The following is a 10,819-nucleotide window of genomic DNA, read 5'->3' as shown; positions in this document are numbered from 1 at the left end:
TGTTTTCTGGCTGACAAAAAATGCAGAAAAAGAAGGCCTGATTCTACCTACTTTCTTCAAACCAGGAAACCGAATTGAGCAGCCGCCGTACAACCATAGTGATGGTTCCCACAGATGACATGTTTTTTACCATCTTACAATTGTTTATTCCAAATGTCTTGAGGTGTTTGTTGAATTGTAAACCATCACTAGTGGTAGTATTGTATCATTTAATTTGAATATCATCATAGTATACTAAGTTTTATGTTTAATGAATTGTAAATAGTAAATGTTATCTTTAATGAGTAATCCTTTTCATCAAATCTCAAAATAGAATTCGGCAAGCATTCTTTGATAAATTAGCTGATTATATTTGAGAATGGGTGTAGGAAAAGTAATGGTGAAAAACAGAAGTCAACATCTTCCAAAGTAAAAAAAGGATATTGTAGCACTGATTGCAAAACGTGGCCGGCGAAAACAATAACTATTGGTTGCAAGTAAGTTGAGGTTTAGAATTTCTAATTTCTTGTTTATGTTAACCATTAATTTTTGTTTGGCAACACTTGGTTTTATTGATTGGCTCATTGTATTTTTTGATCGGTTTAGAGGCCTAAATTTATATAAACACCTGCATTTTTATATTTATACATTTGAGCATATATAAAATTTATTATATGTTTTCTTATTTTGCTTTGGTTCCTTTTCTTTATCTAATATAATATCTTTTGGCCTCCTGAAATTGGGTTTTGTGGTCCTTATTGAACTTTGCTGAAATCCACTCTTAAAGGCTTAATAATAATTAAGCAAGATAATGGGACATTCTTAATATTCCGGATGCCAATTGGTTTTTCTGGCGAATTTTAAAGGATCCATAATATATTCAATCTTGTCGTTTCATACTTTAAAAAAAAGAAACTAACAAGTAATTAAGAAAACGAGGGTGTATTATATACTAGGATTCCTTTTTCAAGCCTAATAATCCCTTTTTCGAGGTCAATCCCTTTTTCCAGTGTCATCTTGGGACCTTCTTATGTATATAGGGGATTCATTTTGAGGAGACCTTAAACTGATTATTTAATGTTCTCAATACTTCCCTTGTTTTTTCTTGCAGTACACTCCAATGGCCTTGCAGGATGTGCTCATAATTCGTCACAATGGTCTGTCAGGTGTACGTTTGCAATGGATGGAGAGAATCTGCATGGGGAAACAAATTGGAGGAAGGAGACCATTGTGCAACTTCAATTGCCAATTTACACCGCAGATGTCCAAATTGTGCTTATGAACTCTGTCTCACTTATTGTCAGCAAATTCCTAAAAGAAGCTTGCAAAGTCATGCTGCAATGGAGTTCGAAAATCCCGAGGATCTAAGTAAGCCATCCAATTTCATATGGAATTCCAATTATGAAGCCGAATGCCAAGCATCCAAAATCTAGTCGTACGACTGTTTCCACTCAGTCGGAACATCCTCATCAAGAAGGTTCATCGCCTGCAATGCACCTTCTCCCGAGTTAGCGAAACGGCTAACCCACTAGCAAAAGAAAAACCCCAAAATGAATAATATCATTTCATTTAGTATAATTTGATAATTGTAAATCAGTTGATTAAAACTTAAATCACTTGCCACTTCGTTGTTCGAGCGAGTATGAATGGTCGGTCCGGGTGCAGGCATCTCCGGCAGTAGCTGAGGGTGTGAATGCAGGTAGTACCACGACATGTACTGCTCGTCACAGTCCGAAGGAATCTGTGCTAGAGTGAACCGAGACAATACAAGCATGCCCGCCTCAGGAAACGAGGTCCAAAGATCCTCTGCCATATCGGCGGGCACTTCTACCCGATACTTCAAGCTAGACCAAAGACGTACGGACTTCAACGGCCTCAAGATCGGTCTGGGTATGGTCTGCACGTAACCGAGCTGGTGAAGGCATCTCCCCAGCATGTACGGCTCGATCACATCCCTGTAATGTATCCATCCGGCATATGTCGTCCTAGGGGTATCCGTAATGGCATCAGGACCATACGACATCCACATCACCTAATGACGTATACAACAACATTAACATACAAATAGTACAAGTAATGAATTTGGTTTATTTAATTAAATGGAAATTGTACCTCATCAGCAGTCAATCTATCAAGCCCGGCGCGATATGATCTCAGCCTATCATCACTCTTCTCCAACACTATAGTTGGCCATATGCAAGCCCTCGGAAGCTCCGGATCTAATGTAACTCCCTCCCGCTGAGGCCTGAAGTACGGGAAGTACTCATAAATCCATGCCTGAAGCAGTGTCAGCTGACAACCCGTGATCTGCCCGCAATCTCCTCTACTAGCAATACTTAGATGACGGTATAGATATGCTAGTGCAGTTGAGCCCCACGAGAGTCCAATGGCTCCAGCTACCGAGTCATGTACCTCCAACAGACAGGAAAGTCAAATGCGGTCACCAGTCTTGTCGACGAACAATGTGCAACCGAGCATAAGAAATGTCCAAGCTGTAGCCTGTGCATCAAGAATCCGATCTCCTTAACAATACTCCAGGATGGAAGCCGATCGTATACCGTCATTAAAGTAGTGACCGTTTAGCAACTCATCCCGAGTCATACCAAACAACTCCATCACACAAGACTGAAGCTCCTCAATACTCGCCTCAGCAGTCACCATAGCCCCATCGATGGGGATGCGCAAAATCTGCCACACATCATGCAACATAATGCTCATCTCACTAAACGGCATCTGCAATGATGACGTGTCTAGCTGCCACCGCTCCACAAAACCCGCAATCAGGGGCGCATCGATGTGGGCATACATGATACCTGGTAAATGGGACAATCCAGATGATGCAATACGCATCTGGATCTCTCTAGAAGCGCCACCGTGCCATACACACAACTTCCCACGATAGACTAAGCGTGTCTGACACTTGAGGAGGCCCCTATCCTGCCCGCTCTAGATAGCATGGGCAATATGTCCCAGAAAGCTCAGGATCACAACACCATCAGATGGACCCTTAGGAACCAGGGTCTTCACGATCCAGTCATCCTCTCCAGCACTCATCGAGTGCTTGTTGCTACCTGAAATTACAGTAAACTCATTTCAGAATATTCGTATATTTTCTACTAATCACGAATAAATCACATAATAATAACAAAATTTAAAATTCTCACCCAAAGACGACCCTGCTGTAGAAGCAAAACGTCCGTCACGACCCCTCATCACTGTCTAAGGAGGTACTCGCACAAAAGAAGCACTCTGAGGAGCCATAGAGTCATCTCCCTCCATCTCCACAGCATCTGCCATCTCCTCACGTCTAACATGCTCGTCGTGTTCAGTCTGTGCCCTCTGGGCATCCCCCATCATCATCTGCTCCATCTGTTGCCTCCAGGCAGAGGCATTCACAACACATGTCCTTGTATATATGTGTCCAAAACGGGCCTCAGCAATATCAGCCTGTAAAACAAAAAAAATAAATATATAAGCAAATAACGCATTTTTTTAATATACTCAATTTATCATTTTTTAAGTTTTTTTAATAATTTGAGCCTGCCCACGGGCGGCCCGAATTAATTTATTTTTGAAAAAAATTTGTTTCGGACCCGATTTGGCCTAAACGGAATAGTTTGTCCGTTTGGCTGTAGGACAGAACAGTTGCGGCGTGCAGGTCGGCCCCAGGGCCGACCTGTCCGCCGCAATCGTCTGGCCCTTCGACCAAACGGACAGCGCGTTCCGTTTGGCCGTAGGGCCAAACGGATGCGCCGTTCGTTCCACCATTACGTGGAACGCTGCACCAAGTTCCACCATACGGTGGAACTGGTGCGCCACTCGTTCCACCTAATGGTGGAACGAGTGCGCCATGCTTTCCACCGTAAGCCGATGTCGTTGCCACCACGGGTAAACGGACAGTTCGTCCGTTCCGTCCGTGGTGGCAACGACATCAGCGGCCCGTTTAGTACAAAAAAAAGGGTTCCGCCTCCGATTTCGGAGGCGGAACCCGTGATTTCGGATAATTTTTAAAAATTAAAACTTACCGGAACCTTTATGAAGCCTTTCCCTTTTCCTTCCTTTGGCGGCATGTAGTTTTAGGTCAGGTTTTTTGAAAAGCTAAAAAACTAGAGAGGATTTGAGATTTTTTAGCTTTTGGTTTGAAAATTGTGAGGAGGGCATAAATGTCAAAAGGGTGCGGTGGAAAGTATAACTGTTTCGGTATATAGCAGTTCACTTTCAACAATGACTTCTTGCTCTAAAAACAATAATCTGTTTCAAGAAGATCAAACACCTCAGTTTTTCAAGTTCATTCCTGCTGATTCTATACATCAATACCAGCTGGTTAGAATTTAATTGTCTTCTTCTTCTCAATTTACTCATTGAATACTAATCATATAAAATTAAATAGGAAATTCCAAGAGAGTTTGTGAAACGTTTTGGAGGATAAAATTAAATAGGGACATAATAATATGCAAGCGTCGCAATTTAGAGACGATATTTTAGCTAACATAAAGCCATTTTTATATAGCCAAATGTAGACATTTTTTTTGTCTAAATGTCGTCAATTTGGAGACGCTGATAAATTAAAGTGTTGCTGTATTCAAGACGCTACCAGTATTTTGTTATGCGAAATAATGACATAACAAATATTATGTGTCGTTCACTTTGCGATGCTTTATTAAAACGTAGTGAAAAATTCTGAAATTAAAAATAAATAATATAAAAAAAATTCATGATGCTCAAAATTTAAGCGTACACTTGTATACAGTATATCGTCAGACGGAATTTATCCACACAATGTTTTATGCGTCGTTAAAATTAAGGACACACGATTTAATGACGTTTGTAACGATGCTTTGAAAAGCGTGGGTAAGCATTTAGGGACGTCGAAAAGCGTCGTTACATCTTGAATTTTAGGGTCGTAATAGGGCTTTTGTTTTTGTAGTGGCAGCACAAAGCTTAGAGAAGAACTCATATAAATCTCTTTAACATAAACAAAATCATGATCAAGTAACTCCTTCTCCATCAATCTCTCTCTGGGATCTCTCCTTAAACACTTGTTCAAAAAATCCTTATTTTTCTCTAATAACCAAGTCAAAAATTCAGGCATCTCGTTGAAGGATCGTATTTTAAATAAAGCCAAAATCGGATCATCAATATACTTTGACCATATGATTTTACCTATCACCATTTTTATAATTCTTCATACGGGTACGCTAAAGCAATCATTCATCGAGACGTGAAATCAACAAATATTTTTCTCGATGAGAATCTAATGTCCAAGTTGATGATTTCAAACCTTCAAAGACCGGAGCAGAAATTGATCAAACCCTGTGAGTACAGCCGTAAAGTGAAGTTTCTCTTGATGATTTCAGTTAGGGGTTTCTCAAGAGGAATCCCTTTGATTCACACTCTTGCAACGTCTCTACTGGATTTTGGGGAACATCAACTTTATGATGTATGCTAGAAGGCATTTGCCGTTGGTTATGAATAAAATGTAGTTCAATTGCCTCAGCTTTGTTCGTTGGTGTTGATACATTCAATGGATCCGCAGCATCTAAAGCCTGTTTGCCTTTTGAGGACGCTACTTGTAGGCGTTTAGTTATGTTAGAGGATGTTTTGCTCAATCTATGTTTAAATGTGCAAATTCTTATTAAAGTTTGCTATTTTTGTTTCATAAACATATTTAATATTTTCTTTTAACAGATAAGCAAAAGAACTCGGGTCACTATTCAACAAACCAGTTCAGCTCGGACTGGACTCATGTCGGTTCCTGGTTTGACTGACCAAACCCACTACAAGAAAAACTGTAATTAGAGATCGATATTTGCAACCGAATTGAAGTCGGTTGCAATATTGCAACCAAGGTGGTTGCAAAGCCCATCCTGCGGTTGCCAAGTTGAGAATCTCATTTGTCAAATACATTTGAGACTTGAACACGGTTTCAAAGTTCTTATGGTTGCAAACTTTGCAACCGAATGGTCTCAAAATATATTTTGTGGTTGCAAATTTTTAAGGCCATTTAGGGACTTCTATATATAATATATACTTGGATATTTGAATTATATTTTGAGTGAAATTAAATAGGAAAGAAAGGAGAGAGAAAGAAATGTTGGTAATATATTTTTAAACAAAAGAAAAATATAAAATTATATTTTAATATTTAAAATAATAGTTTTTAAGTATAAAATAAATTTAAGGGGGTAAGTTGCAAAAATACGTCTAACGTCTACATCCATGAGCAATTTTATCTCAATCGTTCAAAATGGTGCAATTTTACCACTAACATTGGTTATGAAGAGCAATTTTACTCATAAAGTTGGCAAATTGGGTCAATTTGATAGATAATTCATCAAACTGTATTATCGATCATAAATCTTATTATCTACACTTCATATGTGCGTCATTTTATCATTTATTAGTAACAATTCATAAACATATGATTAGACATAAAAAAAATTAAAAATTATATTGTCTTTTGTATGAGATGGATAAAGATAAATATTTCTCCGAATTTATAAATATTAAACTGCAATTCTATTATTAAATCACAAAAATATGAAATCTTTTCACACAAGTTGGATTTGGTATTAAATTGAACCTAAGAATACATTATATATTTATTTGGAAACTACATTATGAAATTTAGCCAACGAATAGAATTCATCGACTAAGACTATAAAACACAATTCAAATACATAAAGTAATAAACATGTATATTTGAATTAAATTAATGAGTCTAAATATAAGTGAGGAATGAAGAAATCAAATTAGCATTATTTTACCAAGCCCATTAAGAAATAAAGGTTAAATAGGCCCGATGTATCCATTTGGTCCATTTTAGGGATTTATATTTGTGCTCTGGAGAAATTAGAGATTAGCCCTAATTACATTTGTTGTCTGCCTCCACCTTCTCTCCCATCTTCCACTTCTTGCATCATTGTCCTCCTGGAACCCTTGAAAACACGAGTTCTGGGTTTGTTTCACTTCGGTTTCTCTTTAATCAATCTCCCTCTACTTCTCCTAGATGGGTTCTATGGCTTTGTTTCGTTCCAATCAGACCTCTAAGGGTTCTGTCGGACAACTTCGGCTTTCGGGCGCCTGCCGGTTTACTCCGATGATGTCCTTGGCTGCCTGAAGGTGTCTAGCTGGCCTCTATCCCTACATGCAAGGTAAGACTAAGGTTTGCTCTTTCCTCTCATTCTACACGCTCTTCTTCGACTTCGGGTTTTTTTTTTTCTTTCGGGTTCTTGCGAGTTCTAAGAACTCCTAGAGATGCAAAGGGTATTATGTGTCTTTTGGCTTGAGCTGGTTGTTTGGCTATATTTGTTTGGATTTGGGATGGTTATTGTGATGTTCATGGAGTTTTGTGATTTCTCACCCTGTTCTAGTCAATCATTTTTTTCGGAGTTCTAGAGCTTCTCATTCTCTTTAATGGAGGCTGTGAGGGAAGTCAGTCTCAGTCTTACTCTTATTTTGTCCTTTTCATTGACTCTTAATTGTTTATTTCTAGGGTTTCTGTTATCATAAATAAGCTGTATTAGCGTTTGAAGTGTTTGATGAAGTGTTTGATGTTGGCATTGAAGCATTCATTTTGTTTGAAGTGTTTTTAGTTTCGTCTATGGTAAGTGGTTTTCATTGTGCTTCTGTTGTTACCTTTTCCTGTTGTGCGAAAAGTTGAGGTTTGCTGAAAAGTTGAGGTTGAGAAGAGCTAATAACTTACTGGTTAGGTCATTTTCATTATGGTGTTACTTATGGTGGAGTCTCTATTTTAAATGCTAAAATGTTGGCTAGAGTCCTGATGAAGTCTTGAACTTAGCTTTTGATATTATAGTTTTAAATGATAATTACAATTGTATTTTTGGTTATCATCAGTTACCTGCAAATTAGTTATGCCTTTTGGGTTAATAGATAATTGTTTCTGATTTTGGGGTTAGTGTAGATAATTGGTTCTGCCTTTTGGGGTTAAAAGGTTAAGTAACGATGCCCTGTCTCGTGCTTTAAGTTCATATCTTAGGATGGATATAGAAAAATTCATATAACATCTATTCATGCAACTTTGAGGAGTAAAGTATAATTTATGCCATATTTTTATAAATAGTTCTTTGAGTCAATTCATGTTATTGATATGTAATGTTACTAGTTAAGATAATTTTTCATCATTGTAAAATCATCTCTTCATGTATTTGCAAATAGGATCTTCTATTAAAATGGATATTCATTTATGCAATTTCACCTAAGGTGTATTACTGTGGTTCCTGGACATGAGTAGGATTTCTGCTTGAAGTGGCCATATGTAGGATTGCTAACTCCCGATCAATTCCTCTTGAGGAAGCCATTGATTTTCATGTTTAGGATTAGCTCTATAAGATGGGCACATGTTTGGAATGATTTTCTTAACAACACCTTCTGCTATTTAAAAGTGGAGCAAGTGATGGTATTTAAATTCATATGAATGGCTAAACTTGAATTCATTGAACACTAAATAAGTTGCAGAGGGCTTTTTATAGTTTTTAAATTCATGTTTGGAATGTTCCTAATGTTACTTATTCTACTGTTTTGCAGGCCATCCTTGGATTCAGTTCAGGTCAGTTCAAGTAGATGGCACTGCTCTTGTGACCCTCTTGAAGTTGAATACAGCTGCTCAGATCCTCTAATTTTACTAGTCCATTGAAGATTGTTGATACAGTTTATAATGTAAGTATTGATAAAAAAATGTCATTTAACACTTAAATTCAATGCATAAAAAACAGAGTGCACTTATGAGGATTTTTAAAATTTTTGTAGTTCGAAAAACTGTACAACAACAACAACAACAAAGCCTTAGCCCCGAAATGGTTCGGGGTCGAATAACATGAACTATCATATAAAACCGTGAAAAGTTCGGAAAACTGTATCTAATTATAAATCCTATAGAACACACTCTAGACTCTCGTGATTAAAGAAAATTGAATGTAATTGTGATTATGTTTATATTGATTTATCATGTTTTTTTTGTTCATTTGGTTTTCGTTCAGGTGAGAAAATTTCAACCGTTATGCTTCCCACATCATGCATGATGAATGTGCACCCTCGAGCAGATCATGTGCCTTACCCAAGAGACCGATTTCTCAACATTTACTTGTATGGATACAAGCAATAATTATTTGTATTTAATTTAGTTTATATATAACTTTAATTTTTTTTACACCAATGTGTAACTTTAAATTTTTTTTAGCGAATGTATAACTTGAATTATAACGCATTAATAAGTTTTATATAATTTATATTTTCTGTTTTATTATGGAATTTCTGAAATGGTTATATGATGTTAGTTTAGTAAAATTGTAGAAATAATATTTTAAGATATATATATATATATATATATATATATATATATATATATATATTTGCAGACATAAAGCAATAAATTTAACAACCAGATTACTTGTGACCAAAAGTTAGTTTGTAACCATAATAGATTTGCAAAATTGTTCATTGATTTGTAACTGACATATGGTTGCAAGTGATCGGTTTCTAATTTTGCCACCAAATTAGCTACTGAAATGGTGGTTGCAAACATTGCAACCGAGAAGCTTGATATGGTATCAAAGTTTTAGCAACCTTGCAATTACCAACCGATCCAGTTTGGTTGCTAAATATGCAATTCTGGTTCGTAAATAGTGTTAGCAACCAATTTAGCAACCAGATTTTTGGTTGCTAATTACCGTTTTTCTTGTAGTGACCAACCGGTCCGAGTTTTATAACATTGGGAACAATCAAAGCTATCACCATTTCTATAATTGTGCAACATAATATCATACACATGAGCCAGAAATCCTTGTTCCTCTCGTCATGCAACCACAGTGTACATATCTAGCACATCCTAAATCAGCAAATTATCAATTTTTGTGTGTAAATAATCTAAGCATTAATGATATTTCTTGTGTATGATAATTCTTTAATTTTCAGATTTAATTATTTCATAAATGAATAATTAATTTTTAAACATATTATTATCCAGTTTTGGCTAATGATCCAGTTTTGGCTTTACTTATAATTGGATTCTTATATATAGGACATGCCTGAATTTCCAATGTGGTTACAATAGAAAGGGAAGGATTTTTTGAGCAAGTGTTTTTAAGAGATCAGAGCGCGATAGACAGTGAAGGAGTTGCTTGATCATCATTTTGTTGATGTTAAACAGATGAGTATGAGTTCTGCTCCAAGCTGTTGTTGGATCAGGATTTCTCTGATTCCATAGATGGATTAGAAAATCTTAATCAAGATTTTCAAATTGAAGATTATCAAATTTGAAGTTTCCGAATCAGAATTATCCGACTGAAAGGATGAAGGGAGTGATTGATCGAGTTTGAATTGGGGTGAAGAATGCATTATTGAGGAAGATGAGAAATCAATGGAAGACATAGATGATATAGAATCTGCATTCATCAATTGTCAATTATTAAGAGCTTGAACTTGATCAAGATTGTTAATGAATTTTAGTGAAAAGCAGAGCATGATTAATGAAAACAATTTTAGTATTTGTGATCTTGTATTAGATGTAATCTCATTTTATAGAGAATATATGTAGTAAGAGTAGAACTCTAATTCCCTGTCCTCTTCATCCTTGTCCTCTGAAACCATTTTGGCAAACTAAGCAATTCTTTCAAACTATTTCTGACAAGTAAGTCCACCTTAGAAGGCTTTTATGCCCACATAAATGCATACATTGACAACCATGTTTCTTTCTCGGATGTCGCATTTTTAACATATATTTTTTACAAGAGGAATATTCTCACTCACGTCATATTATTGTGTTGAGTTTTTTTATGTGCAAAATTTTGACAATAGCCTAAACCCTAAACCCTTCACTGCT

At 36.5% G+C, this 10,819-nt stretch overlaps 1 long non-coding RNA gene across 1 annotated transcript; it reads left to right on the top strand.

Annotated features, from left to right (window-relative positions):
- Nucleotides 1–6,819: 6,819 nt before the first annotated feature.
- Nucleotides 6,820–9,112, top strand: LOC136232061 (uncharacterized). Its single transcript, XR_010690265.1, has 3 exons — nucleotides 6,820–7,133; nucleotides 8,527–8,658; nucleotides 8,979–9,112. It is a non-coding gene; the product is annotated as an uncharacterized lncRNA (long non-coding RNA).
- Nucleotides 9,113–10,819: the final 1,707 nt, after the last annotated feature.

The sequence above is a fragment of the Euphorbia lathyris genome, chromosome 6 (genome assembly GCF_963576675.1).
Source record: "Euphorbia lathyris chromosome 6, ddEupLath1.1, whole genome shotgun sequence".
Lineage (NCBI taxonomy): Eukaryota > Viridiplantae > Streptophyta > Magnoliopsida > Malpighiales > Euphorbiaceae > Euphorbia > Euphorbia lathyris.
This window is presented reverse-complemented; position numbering and strand designations above follow the sequence as displayed.